Source organism: Protopterus annectens, chromosome 2.part2 (assembly GCF_019279795.1).
Source record: "Protopterus annectens isolate FY-2018-M chromosome 2.part2, PAN1.0, whole genome shotgun sequence".
NCBI lineage: Eukaryota > Metazoa > Chordata > Ceratodontiformes > Protopteridae > Protopterus > Protopterus annectens.
This window is the reverse complement of record NC_056730.1, coordinates 483612308-483636928: the sequence shown is the minus strand read 5'-3', so window position 1 is coordinate 483636928 and position 24621 is coordinate 483612308. Positions and strand designations below refer to the sequence as shown.

General features: G+C 37.8%; 1 protein-coding gene across 1 annotated transcript in view; it reads right to left on the bottom strand.

Moving 5' to 3' along the window:
* IQGAP2 (IQ motif containing GTPase activating protein 2) overlaps window positions 1–24621 on the bottom strand; it is a gene marked incomplete in the record, with an annotated part of 4327392 nt that overhangs the window by 483174 nt on the left and 3819597 nt on the right.

Genomic DNA, 24621 nt, shown 5'->3' with positions numbered 1-24621 from the left:
CTAGCATTTTGAATTCAGCACAAAATAAAACATGAAGTGAAATTAACTGAAAACTGTTTACCAATGTTTTAACTTTGCACTGCTCAGATGCTTTCCTGCAGGGTATTAGCAAGTCAGATCATAATATTCCTGAAAAGCTAGTTTCTCTGAGGATAAAAAGGACAGTTGAAACTAATGAATGACTAAGGGCTGTTGTGAGTACAACTGCAATTTGAGAAGGAATCTGCCTAACACCTCTGAAGGTTCCTGTAAGCACCCTCCCCCAACCCCTGCAGGCAAAGTTGGGACATGCCCAGAAAGCCAGACTGAAAATGTAAACAAAGATCAGAATCAAAACAAAAAATCCCTGGGATTGTCCCTTTAAGAGATAAGGGTAGTAGTCATCTGAATAACAAAACTAGGCAATAGGAAGTACTATAATTCACGGAGGGCACTGAGGTATGCATCATTACAGGAATATAGCTTACTAATGAAAACAATATACCTCAAATTAAGAGATACAATTCTTATCATTTTAACAGAAAGCACAGTTGAGATGTAGGTTATCTATAGATGCTGAAAATTCTCTTTGATTTTACTGTCAAGTTACTAGATTCTGAAATACTGATGCTTTTTTGTTGACGTTAATAATAATAATGCATATTTTTCAGTGGTACAGGTCAAAACCTCTGTTAAGTTTTGAATATAAGTCATTCCTCATTGACATGGGTAAAAATTCTAGCCCTTACAGCATTTTATTTATTTATTTATTGACATTTGTTGACTGGGAAAGTCCATTGGGTCAGGAACCCATTCTCAGTGGAGGCTGGGGGAGAAAATCTCCAGTAATAAGATATACATAATGAGAAATTAAACAATTATAAACAATGCAAGTTATATAGGTTAAATAGTAGCTACAGGTGTTCAGATAGTATTTACAGAATTTGCTACATACACAGAATACAAAAACAAGGCACGATGTGCCAAGATTAGCAGATGAGTTAAGATAGATATATAGAAAGAATAGTTTTATTGACAATGTAGTTAGGGTCAGATTGCATTGTAAATGTTGGAGAAGGAAAAAGAGGTAGCAGTGCAACAGTAAAGTGGAAAAGAAAATGGTGGGATGCTAGAGCAGTTAAGTACTGGGCATATAGAGCAAGTGAAGGTGAATAGTATGAAATTGAAATATGTATCGCAAAAGCTTTATAAGACAGAATAGATGAAACGTCAAGAGAGAAAGGGCTAAGGAATTTGGTAAAGAGGTTGGTAAGAAGACAGAAAGAAGGAAATAGGGAATGAAATGGGAGAGGGGACTTTGCATTTACCTAATTTGAGCTTTGTCACTGTTATAATATGAGTTTACAAACTTTCTTGAATTTATTAACCATAATGATCTGGAGCAGCTAATTAAAATCCCTGTGTGGACATGGACATAAGAGTCCTGTGAAATGTTTGCCATAATGATGCATATTTCAAGGTATATAAGTTCTCTCTTCAGCACAGATAAGACTTATGTTTCCATACATTAGGCAGCTTGGCAATTTTTGCTTTCAGACAATGCTTTGTTCTACCCCCTTGAATCATCTCAGTTCTTTAGAGTGTGCATATCCCAGCTTCCACACTACAGTTTTTCCTGATATTCCTCTAACTAAAAGGGTTGTTCCACTTTCCTAAAATCATACTTTACTCATAGGTTCATAGGTTCATAGGTAGGTACTAGGCTATTGGCCCAAGGGCCTACATAAGCCTAGCCAACAAGGATCCCTGGCTTACGCCACTCAAGAAAGTTATTTTCCTGTGCCACTGTTGAGCAGAGACACAGAAGTGATCCCCGGGGTGTATTTCCTATTTCCCATCCACTCATCAAGATTTTTCTTGAAGAGTGCTAATGAAGAACTTTGCTTGACATAGATGGGTAGCCTGTTCCAGAGTATGGGAAGTCTCTGGGATAGGAATCTATCCCTCCAGCATGTCCTGTTTATTGTGGTGACAAGGTTTAGGTCCCTAGAGCATGTAGCTTGGACGGATTGGGATTTCTTTAGCTGTAGCATGTCCAACAGCTCTGAGTTTGACACAGCTTTATATGTTAGGCAGAGATCACCTCGGAGTAGGTGATATGCTACGGAGTAAAGCTGGAGTTTTTTGAGGCGGTCAGTGTAGGGCATTTGTTTGGGTCCAGTAATCCTCTTTGTGAGGTACTTCTGTGGCCTTTCCAGCTGCTGCAGATGTCTTGTGAGGTACATTTCAAAAGGGGTATTGTACTCTATAATGGGTCTAATGAGTGTCGAGTAGAGGGGAACGATGACCTTTTTTTGCTGGATGAGAACCCTTTTATGATGAGGTGTGCCACGAAGAAGGACTTCCTGACTACTGTGGCAATGTGACTATCAAAGGAGAGACTTCTGTCCACCTGGGTCCCAAGGTCTCTTATCACGCATTCGGTGTTAAGTAGATTGCTGCCTATGTGGTAGCTCATGGGTACAGAGTTTTTACCTAAGGGGATGACACTGCACTTTTTGGCATTGAGCTTGAGGTCATGGCTCTGACACCAGGCATGTGTCTCAGAGAGGCCCTTCCTTTCACCTGCGTAGTTGTGATTACAGGGACTCTGCATTCTTCCTGTATAGATATGGGCCCTTTAGGGGGTGAGGGGGAGGTAAAGTTAGCAATGAACCTATCTGCCAGGATGTTGGCAATATCAGTTGGTTCTGTAATTTTTGTGCCTTTGTGCTGTAACTCAGAGCAGATCTGGGTGTTGCCATTGAGATTCTTGACATAGCTATAGAATGATTTGTGGTTGTCCTTGGAATTAGTGGCAATTTTATTTTCGTAGCTAGCTTTGGAGGATCTTATAAGGGATCTCAGCTTCTTACTGAGGCTGACCAGGGAGCTCCTCCACTCATGGGATTTTACTCTCTTTTGCAACAGTTTCTTCCTTCTGTTGTACAGTTTGTTTATGGCAGGGGACCACCAGATTGGCTTCCTTTTTTTTTGGAGGATAGCGTCTTGGTTCTGTTTGGGATAGCACGATCCATGCACTCATGTAAGTGCTTATAGAGTTCATTTGTGTAGGATTCAGCAGTTGTAACTGCATTGTCCATCTGCATGGGTGTCCTGAAGTTCACTACTTCTGTCTTAAGAAGCATGAAGTTGGCTTTGGAGAAATGTTTTACTGTGGTTTCTTTAATGGGGGGTGGGATGTGGATATCAAGGGTGATTAGCTTATGGTCGGATCGGACTAACGAGGAGTTGACTTCAGGTGTGGAACACCGGTCACTCATGTTGGTAATGACTAGGTCTAGGATATTGTTGCCCCTGGTGGGGGTGTGGATAAGTTGAGCTAGGGCATTGGAGTTTATGAATTCCAGAAAGCGTTGCGCTAAGGAGTTGGTACATGAGTAGTTTTCCCAGTTAATGGTGGGGTAGTTGAAGTCACCCATTATTAGAGTGTTTGGTTGAACCCTAATATTTTTCAGTACATCAAGAAAAGAGGAGTGGGAATCCTGGGGCATGGTGGGGGATCTGTAGCAAGGTACAATTTGGATTGCAGTTTTGCCAAGAGTTAGTTGCACTTGGATAACCTTGGATGCATTATGCTGAGCAACTAGCCTGGAGGTGTGGATATCCTTAATGAATATGGACACCCCCCACCTTTGGTGTTTCGGTCCAGGTTACATGGCTGAAATGTGTAGTATGAGTTATAGCCTGGTAGTGCAGGGGTGCTCTCTGGAGCCTTGAACCAGGTCTCAGTCACTGCACAGATATCGATGTTCTCCATTTTAAGGAGTGCCTCGAGTGAGTGCATTTTGAAATTTAAACTTCTAGCATTGAGTAGCATTACCCTCAGTTTTTGCTTGCTTGTTCCTGTTATGGTGGTGAATTTGTTACTTGAACCCTGCCTAAAAAAGGCACTATAGGGGCAGCAAGAGCCTTAGCCAGTATCCGGAATCCCAGGGGCGACAGGTGCAGGCCATCTGTGGCAAAGCATCGTGGTCTGTTGACCATGTCATCCCAAGCAGACAGATACTGGATCCCCTTAGAATGACACCAGAAGCTTAGCCAATTGTTGAAGTCAATCATTTTGTCCTTGTACTGCGGTATCATTCTGGGTGATGGCAGAATGCTACTCAGGGCTAGGGTCATACCTGCCTGGGCTACAAGATCGGAGAGCTCTTCCATGTCTCTTTTCATGTAGTCCAGGGAGGTACATCTCAGGTCATTCACACCAACATGGACAATGACAGTCATATTTGTACTTGTTGTGGAGTGACCTGAGTGCATGGGTTATGTTGCAGATCCTGGTACCCGACAGGCAGCTGACAGTAACTTTCTCCTTGTTTAAATGTTGGTAATACTGGTAATTACCTACAGAATCTTCTGAATCTTGAAAGTAGATTTATTTTGAAGTTTGGCACTTTGAAACCAAGGGGCATGAATTTAGAAATTAATCTTACAATTTGATTAAGTTATTATAATATTTATCTTACCAATAATATTAGTGTTCTGTGATGCTCCTTTAGGTAACTTTTCATGTATATATTGTTATGTATTTCTGCATGTACTTGTATGTATTTATATTCAACAAGTTAATGTTCTTTATATATGTATTCATACAAATTATGTTTCTTTAACTTTGCTTGGGTTCTTTAATTCTGTAATTGATTAATTACTTAATTGGTGCTATGCTCAGTATATAAGTTGCAAAAAAGTTGAATGTTTATTCCTTTGAAGGCACTCTGCCGAGGTACCGGAATAAAATCTGTTGCAGCTTTCCAGTTTCGTTTGGTTGGTTTAATTTCTCCTTGTTTAGCCTGGTGAGTGGGACATCAGTGTGCCTGACTATAGAGTCACCTATGACTAGTGTGTTGGGTATGTTGTTTTGCCTTATTGGCTGTGTTTGAGTGGCACACTGAGTATGTGGGCCATGTGTCATTTGGGTTGTGTTGGGGGATGGAGGTTGCTTGTGTTTCTGCTTTGGAGGTCTCTGTTGCTTAGGCAGATTATTATTGAGAGCCTCCGTGAATGTTTTTGAGTTTCTATGTGTGGATTTTGGTGGTCTAGACGTATTGAGACTATGTGATGAGTGTGGTGTGGTGCAAATGTTTACCTTCTCCTCATGACTGTCAGGTTCAGTCTTGGTTGGAGAGAGCTTTACCTCCAGTTTGGCTAGATAAGTCCATATCTCACAGGTTGTAGTGTTGGGTGGTAGGAGGAGAGGGTTGTCTGTGTACATGAGGCAATTTCTACATTGCCTCAAGATGCCCAGATTCATCAGATAGACAGGGGAGAACACTGGGAGCTGACCCTTGGACATGCCTGAATAAAAACTATTTTCCTCTAGATAAGTGAGGAAAGTGAGTACAAGAGCTGTTTTTTCTCAACGCCAGTGAGAAAAATAAGTACAAAAACTGTTTTCCTCTAGGTAATGAGGAAGATTGAGTGCTATAGTAATTAGTAGCTTATTTAGTGCTTACAAGTTCTGAACAAGTGCTGAGCATGAATAAGCAAATTTAAGTGCTAAAACTAAGAATCTGTATCTGCACTAGATGAGTTACAGGACAGAAACAAGTGCAAATGCAGGCTTTCAAATCAGAAAGTTGAGAGAGATGGAAGATTGCCCAAACGGCCAATAACTACAAATTCTGGGCCAGAACCACTCCTTATGTGGTAGACAGGTTACCTAATGCTTACCACTCCCACTGATAAGCTAGAAGGCTTCCCTCCAACACAGAAAGGCTTGGGGGGCTCAGAAGCTTACAAACAGTCCTGGATACAGCCAATCTGTCTGTATCTGGAACACTAGTTACAGGAAAGGTAGGAAACAGGCTTACAGTTTTTTTTTTTTTTACAGAAAAGTAGCAAAAACAGTAGTAAAAACAATTCACATGCAGTGCAAGCTAGCACGCTTGAGTATGTAGCAATATTAGACCACACACAGTTTGAAAAATGCAATTAAATTAAAAAGGACTAAAAGCAAGTGCAGAAAGGGTTTATTAGGTAGAATGCGGTAAAGAGATGGGACTGGGGGAGTGTCCTAGATCAAATCTACAGTGGGGCGGGCACTGCAAAGGCCACCAAATTTAAACTACAAACCAAAAACAGGGAGTGCGGTGGGAAAGACAGTTTCAGCAGAGATCTGAGCAACCACTAATATAGTACAATTATTAAGCCAAAAAAATATACTCAGCTCTGTATATTTGCAGATCAGTCTCTCAGAACAGTGAGACAACAGGTATCTAAGCAACAATTAAACTCTATAATAAAGAAAAATATACTCAGCTCTGTATATTTGCAGATAGTCTTGTAAGGCTGTCTCTCAGAACACAGGTTCCAATCCTCATGATAAAGAGTACGTAGAGGACAGACGGAGTGATGGAGTCTTATACATATAGCTTACATCTCAAACATGCATCATTATAGTGAGTACCTTGTTTAACTGTCATGGTTTAGTTTGAGTTGCTCAAGCTACAATGCATATAGCACACAAACGCTACCTGGGTAGAGATACTCAACATACCAATTCCTTCAGGATGCCTGAGCCAAAGGAGTTTTAAATCTGGAAATAGAGTCCATCTTGTAAATCTTGACAAGCATATTGGCAATATTCCAAATCTTGCTGGTAATAATCTCACCCAGCTCAGTATTGCAGAACATAGTATTAGTTTCAGAGAGCGCTGTATAAAATTGACTTGTAGAATCCATACCTGTCAGCTATTAGAGTAAGAAATCTGGACAAAGGCTAAATAAAAGTGGGACAAAGGCCCAAAAATAGGGACAATTTTTAAATACTGCTTTTGCAAACTTAGAAAGTTGATAGAATAACAGGTTTTGCATTACCACAAATTTTCCAAAGGGTACAAAGTCTGAAACTCAAATCTCTGTCATTATTTTCTAACTTCAGTCTTTAATGATTTGCAGATAATTGCCAGAAAAAAACAATTTTATGAAAAGTGGACTAAAAATATGAGGCAAAAATCTGGACATTCTGCGAAAATCTGTACAGTTGAGAGGTATGATATGGAACGCTGTGTCATAAGTATCATAACCAAACATTATCACATTTGCTACTCATTTGGAGGAACAGGATCTTTCCTGTGTACTTTCCTTCGAATAAGATGAGAGGAAGAACTGATTATCCTCCTGAAATGCTTCCATGCAGTTTGCATAGAATTCCAGTTGTTTATGAATCCCCTTAGAATGTATCTGATGCTCCCAAATATTTAAAAATTCTGGGAGATAATGGCAAGTGAAGGCAATGAAAACAGACCACGAACTCCTTGTACCAGCAATCAACCAAAACGTTGTCTGAACACAAATTTATTTTCACTGTACAAGCATTTACGCCACGAAATAACGTAGCTTCTTCAGAGAAAATCAAAACAGTACAAAATCTTACACACTCTTTTTATATAAAACTCTAAAGGGAAATGACATCACGTCAATTAAAAACTCATTGGGTGCACTTTGGTTAAAGGCATATACATGTAGGTACCAGTTTTATGTAAAACAAACCAGCGAATAACTTCAAGACCTGAGACTTAGTAAATTCTATCATGTTATGAAATTAATCACTCTGACTAAAAAAAAAAAAAAAAAAAAAAACACATGCCAAAGAACCGCAATTCAGTTAAAATATCTACTTTCTAAACAAACATTTATTTAATTGTTGTTTGCTATCTTGCTATTAAAAACTATTAAGTTAAAATGACAACAAAAATATCAGCAAAAATATTATATATCACAACATAAGTGATATGATGAAAACCATTCATTTACAGAGACAAGTATAAATTTGTATTAGATGGCCATAACCAACTTTATCCGCATATGTACATCCAGTAAACTTTAAATGGGAATCAGTGTGCTTAAAATGTATAACGTAATATCTTATCTCAAATAGCTCCTCATTTTCAAAACTGCAGATATATTGCAGTTCTCGTTAAGACCGGGGTGACAAAAAGCATCAGTTCTCAATTGCCACTCGAGTTCACATAACTCTAAAAGCAATAAGGTAGGTCCCCCACGCATATTAAGGTTTACATGGTCGATAGCCATAAATGAGAAACAGTGGCCTGGGTGGCTATCTATGTGTTTTGCTAGAGCGTTAACCTCCTTATTTTTCCTAATAGCATACATATGCTCGTAGACCCGATCACGTAGTCTACGGTCGGTCTTCCCTATATAAAAGGAAGGACAACACTCACAAAAGGCCACATACACAATAGATCTACTCTCACAATTAAGCGGGAATTTGATAGTATACTTTTTATCCCGAATTGTGTAAGTCTGACCCGTTCTCATTTTATGGCACCAGTTACAAAAAACGCACGGGTACATACCTATACGTCTGTTGAAACCTTTGCTAGAAAAATCCCTTTGTAAGAGTTCTTTAAGGTTGTTATTCCTTTTGAAAACAAAGTTGGGAACAAGTCCCAGTTTCTCTGTTAATCCTGGGGTACTCAGAATGTATTGCCAATTCTTCCGTATTGTTGAAATAATAGTCCCAGAATTGAAACTATAAGTATTGATGTAACTTACTGAGAAGTCACGTCCAATACCATTACTATTATTGTCACATGGTGCTTGCGTATTAACAATATTTAACAATGGAACATCAGGAGAGCGGGGTTCCGATCGAGATTTACCTTGAAAAAGGATGGGTTTATAAAAACCACTATTCCTCTTTGCTGTGACTTCAAAGATGAGCTCATCAATCAAATGTTTAGGATAACCCCTATTAAGGAACATGTCACGAAGCAGATCACATTCAGTCAGGAAGTCGACTAAATTACTGCACATTCTCCCTGCTCTCACCAACTGCCCCTTCACAATTGATTTCTTTTGTTTGAAGGGGTGATGGCTCGAAAAATGCAGGAAAGAATTGCAGTATGTCGGCTTTCTATATACACTGGATGTGTATGCATTCAAACTAACATCTTTCCTCAATTTGACATCCAAGTAATCTATGTCAGTTGTTGAAAACTTGAACGTGAATTTTAGAAATTCTGTTGTGCCATTTAAAAATTGGACAAATTGACTAGCTTCTATAGCACTGCCTCGGAACAGAATAAAGATATCGTCAAGGTATCTCGTGTAAAATTGTACCAAACTCATCTGATCTGTTGAAGAAAATAGAAAGTTCTTTTCCCAATACCCCATAAAGAAATTAGCCACTGATGCTCCACAAGGGGAGCCCATGGCTACACCCTTTTTCTGCAAAAAGAACTTCTTATCAAAGAGGAAATAGTTTGACGACAGGACAACATCCAAGATCTCAGTAACAAGATCTACTTCGGTTTTTGGTGCTCCGAAGTCTATTAGTAGAAGGGCTATCCATTCCAAGGCTTCCTGGTGTGGGATGGAAGTGTATAAGTCCACTACGTCGATGGTGAGAAAATTGTTCTCAGCATCGAATGTAAGACCATTAACATTTTCAAGGAAAGACCAAGAATCCTTGCATACTCCACGAAGGCATTTTAAATATTTTGCCAAAATTTTGTCAACTAGTTTGGCACTAGGATACGTCATAGATGATCTTCCATCAACTAAGGCCCTCATAGGTGGATTATTGACGTCTTTATGGACCTTAGGTATGCCAAACATTACTGGAATTTTAGGCAAGGTAATGTCTATATAATTGTAGGTATCAAGATCAATTTTACCTCCCAAAAATAAGTCACGGAAGAGACCTCTCATCACGTTGTGAGTTCGATGTATTTCATTAAGGGAAGCTGTGGTGTAAGCAGGTGTCGCCAGAACAGCTAACATTTTCTCTATATACAAAAGAGAATGCTGTAAATGACGCTAAGTGCTCAGAAGTACCTCCAGGCAGCCAGATGGATAATTCCACAATTTATTAAATCACACGAAAAAAATCATTAACGCTCTTCAAAACAATACAATACTAATCGCGTTTTCATCTCACTATGTGGGACTTCATCAGATATAAGGAAGTTGTGCAAAAAACCTTTAAATATCTTATTTCCTTTACAATTAAGGAAAATTACCAATGACAATACATTTTAACATTTTAAACTGCCCTATCGGCTTCACTTTCTCATGAATATTCATGAGTATTACATTCATTATTCAAGATCTCCTAGATGTTCACAGATCTCCGTTCCAAAAACGTACATCCTTAATTATATTTTATTTAATATACTTAATAGGACATACTTGACGTTAAGCTTTCATATTAAAACTTTTCTACTCTTGAATGTGTTCATATACTGATAAAAAAACGTGTAATAAACATACAATATATAAAAAACGTTAAAAACATTAAAAACTTCTAAAAATATTGAGTTTTATAAACTTCTTAATTACCTGCCTAAATGTGCAAAAATGGTTAATAATACATATGTAATATATAATAAATAAATACTTAATTATTTAATAATAGCTGAATGTATATAAATATAGATATATAAATATATAAATAATAAATAAGGAACATAAAGTGCATACAGTATAAATTAAGTGTGCAATGCATAAAACATTATGCATGACCTGTGAATTGGTGTTATTATATTAAAGGGACTTTGTTAAGCTAACTAACAGGATTCCATGTATCTTTATTAAAAACTTCTTTGTAGAGAGTAAAAAGAAGAAATAAGAATGACGATAACATTCCATTTATTTAGTGATTCTGCAATCTACTGCCCTCTAGTGTTAAAACCTAAAATATATTGGTTTAAATTTTATTTGCTTTTAGTCTCAGTATAGCTCCTATGGATATATAATCATTTAATCCAGGGCTCTTACTAGCATCTAAATGTACCTGCCACCATAACTCCCTACTTTCTAATGTATCCTCCCATGGGCCTCCCCTGGGATCCATTTGAATTTGTTCTAATACAAAAAACAAGTAGGTTGCACCTAAACAATTTTTGGTGTGTTTGTAAAGTGCATTTGTTTCCCTTTCTTTTTTAATGTCGTAAGTGTGTTCGTAGACCCTCTTTTTTAGTGGTCTTTCTGTCTTTCCAATATAGAAAGATGGACATTTTTGGCAGGTCGCTAAATATACTACTCTCTGAGTTTCACAGTTGTAATGACTGAAGCTTTTTATTAATTTGTTTCTACTCTCCAAACTTATTTCATCCTTATTTATTATAAAGATGCACTGAGGGCATCTACCACACTTAAACGTTCCTACTGTTTCACCAGATTTTATTCTCTTTGTCTTCCCTATTCTTTCTAACATATTCCTAATATTGGGGGGATTTTTATAAACAATTTTAGGTGCTATCTTTTTAACTTCCTCAATATCAGTGTAAGTTAGGAATGTTTTCCATTCTCTATTAATTATTCCACCTATTTTCTTATTGAAGGTATTATATTCTAATATTAATCTTCTTTGAGAACTTTCGCCTTCATTATCAATTTTTCCTGTATTTTCTATTCTTTCATTTCCTAAACAATTAGTGGTATTTCGTTCTATACCCTTAATAGGGTGGAATCTTCCATTTCTACCTAGCTCAACTTCTTTCCTTATGTTTTTTATAAATTCAATAGGATAACCTTTTTCCATAAACATATTTTCTAGTCTATCACATTCTTCATAAAAATCCTCTTGTCTACTTGTCATCCTAGACCCCCTCACAAATTGTCCTTTTATAATATTTTTCTTACTGTGAAAGGGGTGTGCGCTTTCAAAATGTAAAAACGAATTAACATAAGTTGATTTCCTGTATACTTTAGTTTCAAAACTACTTTTGTATTTATAAATCTCAACGTCTAAGTAGTTTAACATTTTCTTATTTATAGTATACGTGAATTTCAAAAAGCTTGTGGTAGTATTTAAATAATCCATGAATTCTAGGAAGTCATTATTACCCCCTATCCAGAACATAACCATATCATCCAAATATCTATGATATAATATCCATTTATCTTTATATTTGGAATTTATGATATATTTTTCTTCCCATCTGGATAGTACTAAATTCGCATATGTGGGGGCGCATGCCGCTCCCATTGAAACTCCGGATTTTTGTTTATAATATTCACCATTAAATATTATGTAGTTATTTTTCAAAATTATATCCATGAAGCTGACAGTAGCTATTTTTTCTTCTTGAGTCATTACATTATCTAAGAATATACTTTCTTCAAATAATTTCATTCCTTCATCATGTGGGATGCAAGAGAACAAATCAACTATATCTATAGTTATAAAGATAATTTCTTCCCTAAATACTTTAGGTGTTATTTCTCTTAGGAAATCCCAAGAATCTTTTAGAATTATACTATTATTTACCCATATATGCTTTGCTTTTGTGTCAACATATTTAGCTAATGGAACTGTCATTGCTCCTGCTGCTGACACTATGGGTCTTAATGGGGGGTTTTCCTGATTTTTATGTATTTTGGGTATGCCGAAGATAGTGGCCACCCTTGGTTTTTTCACTTTTAAGTAGTTAACCGTTTTAATATCGATAACTTTTTCTAAGTGTAAATCATGAATTAATAAATCAATTTTCTTGTGTGCCATCTCAACCTCTTGTTTTGAGGTTACACAATAATTATCCTCATTATTTAGTATAGTACACATTTTTGCTTCATATAGAATTTTATCCATTATTACTATCCCACCCCCTTTATCAGGTTTCATAATTCTCACTGTTTTATCATCTATAATTTCTTGTAATAATTCGTTCTCTTCTTTTGATAGATTCTGGTGATGATAACTTCCTTTCTTAGTACATTTCTTTCTTATTTCTTTTTCCATTACCATCTCTAAGTTCTTAATTTGTGGTAAAAGAGGGGGGTTATATATTGATTTCCTACTCAATTCCATAATTTCTTTATTTTCTCTATTCTCTTTGTTCTCTTTGTTAAATCCAGCTCTAGAAGCCAAAATAGTTAAATTAATTTTCCTTAAAAAAAGTTTCATATCTATAATAGTACACGAAATAACGCATTTTTGCACCCAATGAGTTTTTAATTGACGTGATGTAATTTCCCTTTAGAGTTTTATATAAAAAGAGTGTGTACGATTTTGTACTGTTTTGATTTTCTCTGAAGAAGCTACGTTATTTCGTGGCGAAAACGCTTGTACAGTGAAAATAAATTTGCGTTCAGACACCGTTTTGGTTGATTGCTGGTACAAGGAGTTCGTGGTCTGTTTCTTATTTTTACAGTCGTTTGGCATACTTTTTGGTTTCATTTGTCTGTTATTATGGCCACGGACAGTCCTGTTAGTCCTAGCAGTCCGCGTATTTTTATGGATTCAGGTGTGCCTGAGGTACACAGAAATGCACCATTGGATGTTCCTACTTTGTTGGTCTCGCTTTCAAAAAGACTAGACCAACTGAATGCACGCTTTGACTCATTGGAGGGATTGGATGGCTATCGGAGCCGTTTCGCGGTTCCTACTTCCGGCTTGGTTCGAGGTGGTACTGAATACAACGGGTCTGTTGAGAGTTCTGGTTCTTCGATACCCGCGGCCCAACCTGTTCACTCTACTAATGGACAAGAGTTACTGCAGCCACCAGCCCAAATCTCAGGCTTACAAAATAGAGATGGTTTGGGACATAACTCTGATACAGGTACTTTTTCTAATTCTTGTCCTGTGTTCAATGCTAGAGCGAGTACTGTTAATCAAGATGGGCGTCCTTTTAGTGACGTCGCTGCTCAGTTAGGTTCGAATACAGAGCCTGTGGGTTTTTTCAACGGACACGTCCAACAGGAAACATTGGACTTAATGTTGAACAAAATAATAATGCAAGTGTTCCGTTCGTGCTTTCCGAATGGATGGTTAACACAGACACTTTTCAATTCTCTCAGCATGGTCCGAGAACAACGGGACTTTCTAATACTGATTCAAGTAGTGAATTGTTGACAAATAAGCTTAAGATTTTTGATAACAAAATTCTCAAGTTGAAAAAACTGCAACTTGAGATTGCTTATTTCAAACAATGTATTCAGGAGAAGTTGGTCCCAAAGGGTTTACGGAGCAACTTTTCTCCATCTGGTTTATTGAATGATATGTGTTTTTATGCAGAACTGAGAGATTTATTCCAACAACAAGGGGTGCAGTTGTTGGAATTGATTGTTAAACATTACAACCAACATGTCTGTGTTTTATTGAATGAGATTGACACACTAGATAAAGAAATAAAAGCTGATTTGAATTTTGCAAGGTATAGGTTTGACTATGACCGTACCTTGTCAAGCATTGATGCATTACTTGTTAAGTTAAAACTAAATAAAAACAAAAAGCTTGTTAGGGACAGGTTAGCTTACCAGGATAATAGCGCATATCCCAGGCTTCAATATTCAGACTCTAAGAACCTTAATGTTAGGACCAATCAGGGACAACTAGGCACTACAGCCAGCTCTGAGTTTGATGATGTCCAATTAGATGAGGACAATTCTGTTGCTGAAGAGGCAGGGCCTAGACGCAGCGACAGGATTAAAGGACTTAAGGGAAACAACCCAGCAAACAAAAATGCTCAAAAGAATAGAGATAATAGTAACAATAGTTTTTTAGGCAAACGCAATTTTCGCCAACAATACAACAAGAGATCGAATCGGAACTGATGGATGTCAGTTCCATTGATGTTGACGATGATTCTTCTTGGTCTTTTGATGTCAGGGATGTTGAGGTGGAAGATAGAACAAGTGTTATCCAGATGGATGCAGTACATGAAGTCCCACAAATAATTTTCAATCAAAAAGGAGACTTTAGGATTTATAACTTTACAGAGTTTAATATAAGGGATGAACTAGTTGAGCTTTTTGCTCTTGGTTACACATTTGTGCCGAGTAGATTCGGTGATATCTCAAAGGAGATCATCGAGTTAAAGTGTTTTGTCCGTAAACTCAATTTGAAGTTACTCTTTAATAATGATACTGCTCCACTTCAGGACACTTTAAGGTTACCTAGTGTGTTTAATCCACCCCTTCACCCCTCTCTACAATTATTTGAGAGGGTTTGTGAGGTTGACCTAAGACATTCACTTAGGGACAGCCATAGTAGAGTTGGGTCTACAAGATATAATACCTCTAAAGAACAAATTTCACTCTTGGAAGAACTTTGCCACTACCCTGTCAGATTAGTTAAACCTGACAAGGGAGGTGGCTTAGTCATCATGGATAATTCTAAGTATATAGAGAAAATGTTAGCTGTTCTGGCGACACCTGCTTATACCACAGCTTCCCTTAATGAAATACATCGAACCCACAACATGATGAGAGGTCTCTTCCGTGACTTATTTTTGGGAGGTAAAATTGATCTTGATACCTACAATTATATAGACATTACCTTGCCTAAAATTCCAGTAATGTTTGGCATACCTAAGGTCCATAAAGACGTCAATAATCCACCTATGAGGGCCTTAGTTGATGGAAGATCATCTATGACGTATCCTAGTGCCAAATTAGTTGACAAAATTTTGGCAAAATACTTAAAATGCCTTCGTGGAGTATGCAAGGACTCTTGGTTTTTCCTGGAAAATGTTAATGGTCTTATATTCGATGCTGAGAATAATTTTCTCACCATCGACGTAGTGGATTTATACACTTCCATCCCACACCAGGAAGCCTTGGAATGGATAGCCCTTCTTCTAACAGACTTCGGAGCACCAAAAACCGAAGTAGATCTTGTTACTGAGATTCTGGATGTTGTCCTGTCGTCAAACTATTTTCTCTTTGATAAGAAGTTCTTTTTGCAGAAAAAGGGTGTAGCCATGGGCTCCCCCTGTGGAGCATCTGTCGCGAATTTCTTTATGGGGTATTGGGAAAAGAATTTTCTCTTTTCTTCAACAGACCAGATGGGTTTCGTACAATTCTACACGAGATATCTTGACGATATCTTTATTCTGTTCCGAGGTAGTGCTTTAGAAGCTAGTCAATTTGTCCAATTCTTAAATGGTACAACAGAATTTTTGAAATTCACGTTTAAGTTTTCAACAACTGACATAGACTACTTGGATGTCAAATTGAGGAAAGATGTCAGTCTGAATGCATACACATCCAGTGTATATAGAAAGCCGACATACTGCAATTCTTTCCTGCACTTTTTGAGCCATCACCCCTTCAAACAAAAGAAATCAATTGTGAAGGGGCAGTTGGTGAGAGCAGGGAGAATGTGCAGTAACCTAGTCGACTTTCTGATTGAATGTGATCTGCTTCGGGACATGTTCCTTAACAGGGGTTATCCTAAATATTTGATTGACGAGCTCATCTTTGAAGTCACAGCAAAGAGGAATAGTGGTTTTTACAAACCCATCCTTTTCCAAGGTAGATCTAGATTGGAACTCCACTTCTCTGAAGTTCCATTGTCAAATATTGGTAATACACCAGTATCATGTGACAATAATAGTAATGGTATTGGGTGTGACTTCTCAGTAAGTTACATCAATACTTATAGTTTCAATTCTGGGACTATTATTTCAACAATACGGAAGAATTGGCAATACATTCTGAGTACCCCAGGATTAACAGAGAAACTGGGACTTGTTCCCAACTTTGTTTTCAAAAGGAATAACAACCTTAAAGAACTCTTACAAAGGGATTTTTCTAGCAAAGGTTTCAACAGACGTATAGGTATGTACCCATGCGGTTTTTGTAACTGGTGCCATAAAATGAGAACGGGTCAGACTCACACAATTCGGGATAAAAAGTATACTATCAAATTCCCGCTTAATTGTGAGAGTAGATCTATTGTATATGTGGCCTTTTGTGAGTGTTGTCCTTCCTTTTATATAGAGAAGACCGACCGTAGACTACGTGATCGGGTCTACGAGCATATGTATGCTATTAGGAAAAATAAGGAGGTTAACGCTCTAGCAAAACACATAGATAGCCACCCAGGCCACTGTTTCTCATTTATGGCTATTGACCATGTAAACCTTAATATGCGTGGGGGACCTACCTCGTTGCTTTTAGAGTTATGTGAACTCGAGTGGCAATTGAGAACTGATGCTTTTTGTCACCCCGGTCTTAACGAGAACTGCAATATATCTGCAGTTTTGAAAATGAGGAGCTATTTGAGATAAGATATTACGTTATACATTTTAAGCACACTGATTCCCATTTAAAGTTTACTGGATGTACATATGCGGATAAAGTTGGTTATGGCCATCTAATACAAATTTATACTTGTCTCTGTAAATGAATGGTTTTCATCATATCACTTATGTTGTGATATATAATATTTTTGCTGATATTTTTGTTGTCATTTTAACTTAATAGTTTTTAATAGCAAGATAGCAAACAACAATTAATATAAATGTTTGTTTAGAAAGTAGATATTTTAACTGAATTGCGGTTCTTTGGCATGTGTTTTTTTTTTAGTCAGAGTGATTAATTTCATAACATGATAGAATTTACTAAGTCTCAGGTCTTGAAGTTATTCGCTGGTTTGTTTTACATAAAACTGGTACCTACATGTATATGCCTTTAACCAAAGTGCACCCAATGAGTTTTTAATTGACGTGATGTCATTTCCCTTTAGAATTTTATATAAAAAGAGTGTGTAAGATTTTGTACTGTTTTGATTTTCTCTGAAGAAGCTACGTTATTTCGTGGCGAAAACGCTTGTACAGTGAAAATAAATTTGCGTTCAGACAACGTTTTGGTTGATTGCTGGTACAAGGAGTTCGTGGTCTGTTTCTTATTTTTACAGTCGTTTGGCATACTTTTTGGTTTCAAGTGAAGGCAATGAATCAGGCTGCAGGAGTTGCAACCTTTGAATAAAAGATAGACTTGTGTAGGGAGTAACATGATTTCTATGACAGACTAAACATGGAGGGTAATTCAACAATTCCTACAACTCAGACATTCTTCTGGTGGAAGCAATCACCACCAAGAATGAGCAGATTCAAAAGACAGAAAAGTTAACTTACAGGGCATAAAATTCATGTCCCAAGGAGGGGCGAAATCTTCAGCCAAGGGTTGCAGAGGAAAAGCACCCTTAAGAAAGCTGTTCCAGAGAGTTAGGGGGATCAAGGAGTGAACTTCTACACTTTTGTGAAAACTAGAAATAACAAACCGATACAATTTAGTTTTGAAGCTGCTATGGCTCAAGCTTAAGAGACATGAAAGATAGTCAATACATGATGTAGGGGCACCTCCTACCACCAGGTAGTAAGAATCCGACTTCCACTTGTTTGCGTATGTCTCACTGGTAGAGAGAATACAGTAAAGAAATGACAAATGCAGTGTTATCAGAATGTGCCTTCTGGCTTGACACATGAAACATGGTTGACTTAGGCATTGACAATGCAATGTGAATGTGAATGGATTTCTGTTGCAAGACTGGAAACCATGGCAGTTTGGTCTAAAAGACAGTTGTGAGAACTTAGTCTGCTTTTCCCCATGCTGTGTGGAGCAGATTAGAAATCAAGGGCAAAGGTGGAAAGTCATAAAGCAGTCCTTTAGGCCACTGGCCACAAAGACATTTTGGAAGAAGCTGTCATCATGGGGGTTGGTGTGTGTGTGTGCGTATGTGTGTGTGTGTGTGTGTGTGTGTGTGTGTGTGTGTGTCTGTGTGTGTGTGTGTGTGTGTGTGTGTGTGTGTGTGTGTGTGTGTGTGTGTGTGTGTGTGTGTGTTTGTGTGTGTGTGTGTAGCACCTTGTAATGTTCACAGAAGCAGCAAGGTTCCAACTGGATTTCCTCACTTCTGGAACAGCTCCTGACAGACCATGATGCTTCAGGACCACGTCAGTTACATTCATACATACATGCATGCATACATAGAAACATCACAGGCACAGGCAATAATGCCCATTATTCCTATAATAAATGTCCAGGTTGTTCTTAAAAATAGCTAAACTAGTGCCTGCTTTAATGTAATTTTGATGGTCTATTACATGTATCAGCTGCTTTCTCAGAGAACCAGTTAGTACACCTCCTGTTCAAATAAAACATTCTACATAGATTGTTTTTTGTTAAGCCCAAACATTCCCAGAGATAGTTGTCTCTAAATACCCTATATAGCTGAATAAGGTCTTCTTTTAAATGTCTATATGAGACACTGTACAGGTTCAGATATTTTAGTATTCCATGATAACTTCATTTTTACATCCATTGATGGCCTTGGTACATTCAGCTATACTCTTTCTAATGTATTCATGCTCGTTTTCTTATAAGTTGTCCATATTGTTATTCCATACTCAAGTTTGGGTCTAATGCAACTAACAAATAATGGTTTCATCTTTTCTGATTTTGTAGACTTTATAAATCTTTTTATATACCCTACAGTCCTATAGCCATCATTAACCAGTTGTTTGATATAGGTTCATAGGTTGCTACTAGGCTACAAACAGTAGGACCTTTATAAGCTGTGCACCCCAACCCAGTTTTGTTCCCAAGTACCTTGGATATCTGTTAGGAGGGGGAACATGTTAGTAAGGAGGTAGCTAAGGGACTTGTTAATTGGAGAACATTATGCTTACTGATAGCCTCTGTCCATCATAGAAATGGGAGCCAGACTGTGGGTGAATTTGAGTCACATATCTGCCCATAGGCGCCGGAAGCTGTTAAAGACTGGGGGGCGGAGAGTGACAGGGGAACTTTGTGAACTAAAAAGGGTAATTTTTTTATAACTATTTGCTATCACAACATAAGTTCACGTAGAGGACATTTTAAACTTAGCCAATTCCCTTTTGGTGCTTGAATTAACATTTTCTGATTGGTTTTAGCTATCCCCATGGCTGATAATTGTATATTAGCCCTAGTGAGAACAACTGTGATCCTACCATAGATAATTAGAGGGGCCCATGTAAGGGATGCAGCATTTAGGAACTGCCTCTATCCATTAGTGGCACGAGGGGAAATCCTGGAGTGCATTTTCTATTACCCATCGTTAGATCCAAGTTGCATTTGAATATGGATGGATGAGATTTGCTTTATTTTTATAGATAGTCTGTTCTGGAACAGTGGTAGCCTCTGTGATATATATCCATCTCTCCACAACATTCAGTTTAGATACCTGGACTGAGTATTTCTGATGCCATTTGACTTGCTGATGTTCAGTAGGTCCATCTGTATTATGTCGGAGGATGCTTTGTATGCCAGACATGTCACCTCTAAGCACTCTGTAGGATACTGAGTATAGTAATAAATCTTTGATGTGGTCCTTGCAAGACCTATTGTTTAGGACTTGTATCCTTTTAGTAAGGTATCTCTGAAGGTATTCCAATTGTTGCATGGGGCTGGACAGATACATACCAAAGTGGGCATTATACAAAATGATTGACATAATGAGAGCTTTGTAAAGGGGGGCAACAACAGCAAGAAGTGCTTTCCGCACACTTTTGTGTTTAAATTAGTGTGCGACGTGTGCACGAGTCCTCCTCGCCCTGTGGTTCCAGCGCCTATAGCTAAACTGCCCTATTCAGAACACTTCCTTGATAACAGTCTACTTCCACACACAATATAAAAATGCAGAATCACAGTAGTGTAAGCCATAGGCATGTTGCACAGCTTCTGGAACTTATTTTCAATTGGGGGGTGCGGCAAAAGGCCAAAAACCAGGGACACATTTTAAACATTGCTTGTATAATTTTGGAAAGTTGCTTGCATAAAATGATGTGTTACCACCATAAATTTCACTGCCAAGTTTTGGACCCAGAATCCTGTGCACTACAGTCAGAGCAACATACCACTAAGCTAAACCAGCAGTTTCTTGAAAGGCAGGAAGACAAACTTAAATGGTTATCATATCATTTAGTGAATTCAGTTCACACTTCTCACCATAGCTCTCAACCTCTTAGCACAAAAATATAGAACACAGCCAATAATGGGGGAATACAGCCCAAAAATAGGGACACATTTCAAATACTGATTTTATAACCTTAGAAAATTGCGAGAATAAAAGGTTTTGTTTTACCTCTCCTGAAAACCAGAGGAACAGAACAAAAATGTGAGGCATAAATTCTCAAGTGATGGTGACTAGGGACTTTAGGCTCTTTTTACCTGTACCCAAGGTACAGGTTTTGAGCCTTAGTACCTCTAGCCACCAGATTTATCCTGTTGGGGGCATTTACACACACACACACACACACACACACACACACACACACACACACACACACACACACACACACACACACACAAGCACACACGCACACACACACACACACACACACACACACACACACACACACACACACACACACTTACTCACTCTGAAAATATGTCTTCTAGTACAGACTCCATCCTAAGCGGCAGCTTCTGAAAATAAATTGACAAGCCAGCAGCTAATTAAATTAAAACTGTCCATTCCCACTCACAAAAGCACAGAGATACGTGCACCGTGAGCTGATGTCATCGGCGTGAAAAATGAAATCTTAAAGAAGTAACAGTTGGGAGGTATGATCTGAAAAAGTGGGGGGGGCTCCCCTCCCCACTCACCCCCTCTCTCTATGGTTCCGGCGCCCATTATCTGTCTCTCCAGGATGTTATATATAACTGTGACTGCATATAATCACTTTACCTATACCGATACCCCTCAGCTATGACACTTAACTAATCATTATATTTAATGAACTCATTTTAAAATAGGCTATATTGAGCTCACTTACCTTTATCATTAGAAGCAAAACAAACCTAACCTTACCTACAACTTTTAGAACTCTTCACTCAAAAAAACATTTTAACCCTGATCAGTTTCAAGCTGAACTATTCCTATGTCATTGGGACCCTCTAAAACATCTCCCACTCAACAAAGCTGTTGAACACTTCAACTCAACCTTCCTAGCAATACTTAATCAACACGCCCCAAGTCGAACCATTAGAACTAAATCTAAAACTGCTCCCTGGCTAACCTCAGATACAAAACATAAAATCACCCTCAGAAATAAATCTTGGCATAAGTGGCGTTCCACCAAAAGTCAAATAGACCACCAAAAGTTTAGAGAGCTAAGAAATAGTACTAAAAAAGCCATCCTAACAGACAAAAAGAACTATTACTTTCAACTTCAAAAAACCACCAAAAATGAACCTAAAAAATTCTGGTCGAGTATTAATAGTCTCCTGACCCCAGGCCAAATAATTACACCAAACCCTCAGGATTCTGACCCTGACAATCCCACAATAACAGCTAATAACTTTAATTCCTTCTTTACTAATTCTATACAAACTCTAGCCAACCAACTATCTCCTGATACTTCTCAACTATCTCCAAATACCTTCATAAATACTATTCCTCCCCTTCACCTACAACCTGTATCTACCTCTTATATACAATCTCTCATACAAAACTCAAACCAACTACCCCTTCTGCAGACAAACTTCCTGCCGAGTTCCTGCAACTATCAGCAAAGGCCATTGCCTACCCTGTCTCTATCTTAATAAACAGATCAATAAAAGAAGGTATTTTCCCAGCAATCTGGAAAATATCTCATATCATACCCCTCCATAAAGGAGGCAAATCTTACGACTACTCCAACTATCGTCCCATAGCTCTTTTATCCCCCTTAGCTAAAATCACAGAAAAATGCATACATAAACAACTGCTCAACCACCTCCTCAAGAATGGCCTTCTGGCTGACACACAACATGGTTTTAGACCTGATCATAGTACTACTACAGCTCTTCTCTCCTTCACCAACACTATTAACTTAAACCGCAACAATAATAAACTTACATCCTCACTTTTCATAGACCTTTCAAAAGCCTTTGACATGGTTAATCACACACTTCTCTTGCACACTCTAAAATCTCTGGCCTTGGAGCCTTCTTCCCTTACCTGGTTTTCTTCCTATCTTGCAAATCGTCAGCAAGCTGTACTCTGGAAAAATTCTCTCTCTACTCTCCTTCCTATATCTTTAGGAGTACCTCAAGGATCTATCCTAGGCCCTCTTCTCTTTTCTATCTTTATTAATGACCTTCAATCATCTCTTCCTAATACTACCTGCATACAATATGCAGATGACTCCACAATAATCTGTACTGCCTCTTCTCAAACTGAACTCCAGTTGCAATTTCAATCTGCCTTCTCAACTGTTGAACAGTGGTTCTCCAACCGCTGTCTACTCCTTAACCCCAAAAAAACTAAATTATTACTCTTCCCACCCACCCGTAAAACTACTTTGACAAACTTCTGTATTACTTCAACTGACAACACAGTAATCTCTCCTGACTCCTCAACCAAACTTCTTGGTGTTATTATCGATAATAATCTCAACTATGATTGCCATATCAACACTACAATAAAAGCTGTTAATAAAAGATTGGATCCCTATACAGAATAAAGCCCTTCCTCACACCTGAAGCTAGGATAACCTTAGCCCAAACACACCTTCTCTCTACCCTTCTGTATGCTTCATCTATTTACACTAATCTATCCAAAAGTAACCTTAAGAAACTTACTACATCTTACCACAATATTGCCTGCTTTGCCACCTCCTCTCAATACAGAGCTCATCACTGTATAAACCTAAAACAACTACACTGGCTGGAACTCCCTAACAAGCTCATTTTTCAACAACTCTTAATAGCATACAAAATTCTATACCAACCTTCTAAAACACCAGCTCTTTCCAACCTCCTGACTCCTTATATCAACCTGAAACAACTACGCTCCTCTGATAAATTACTTGTTAATAGTACCAAAATTATGAATTCAGCAGGCAATTCCCTTTTCTCTAACTCAATAGGCAAAATATGGAACAATCTTCCATCCACTTTGTCCTCTTTGCCTACTCTCCAACTATTCAAGAAACAACTTTTCATACACCTTAATAAATTCTGGCTTTGCTCTTGTACCAACCCAGACTAGCCTGTACACACCCTCATATTTGTTATAAACTTTTTCAACCACTTGCTTTTTATCTTTTACTCCAACTGAGTGATTATCCCTTTGTTGTAAATATTACTTAACTCAAAAAAAAAAAAAATGTTTTGTTTAGATTTTATACCTTATTATATTGTTTGCTAGTTTTAACCTATAACCTCACTGAATTAGTGAAGATATTTAATATTTGTACTTACACTTTTTCCCTTTCTATAATACAATTGTATTCCCAATAACTGTTTCAATCCTCTGGAGCTTTTCTCCCCGGGCCTCCACTGAAAATGGACATTAATCCAGCTGGACTAGCCCGGTCAACAAATGTAAAATAAATAAAATAAATAAATAAATTTGAACCAGCACATAGGAGAACCACAGTCACTTTGCCGTATTGCTTTACCAGTTGCGCTACGGGGCATCACATGAGTAGAAAGACTCAAAGCTGTATCTACCAATGTACCCAAGTCCTTAAATGAAACTACAGTTTCAATCACTGTGAGCTGCATTAAATATTCACCTTTCAATATATGTCTCTCAAATCTCATGTGCTTAGTTTTTGATGTCTTTATCAACGTATTATTCTCCTGTGCCCAAATGGTCATTTCAGACATGCACTATCTGTAACTCATGTAATCAGTTTACCCACTTTCAAGTAATCTGCATATAGACTGAAATGAAATAAAAAAAATAGATCTGAAAGATACAACCTAAATAAATAAGGGCCTAGGACAGGACCCTGAAGGATGCCCTGACTGTAACCGAGAACTTCACCTGTCCAGCTGCTGTATGATACTTGCCATGTCCTAATTGTAAGCCATGCAGCTGGCCATCTTACTAAGATTACCTCAGTATTTAGCTGTTCTAATTTATTGATCAAGGTAAAATTTGTTGCAAAA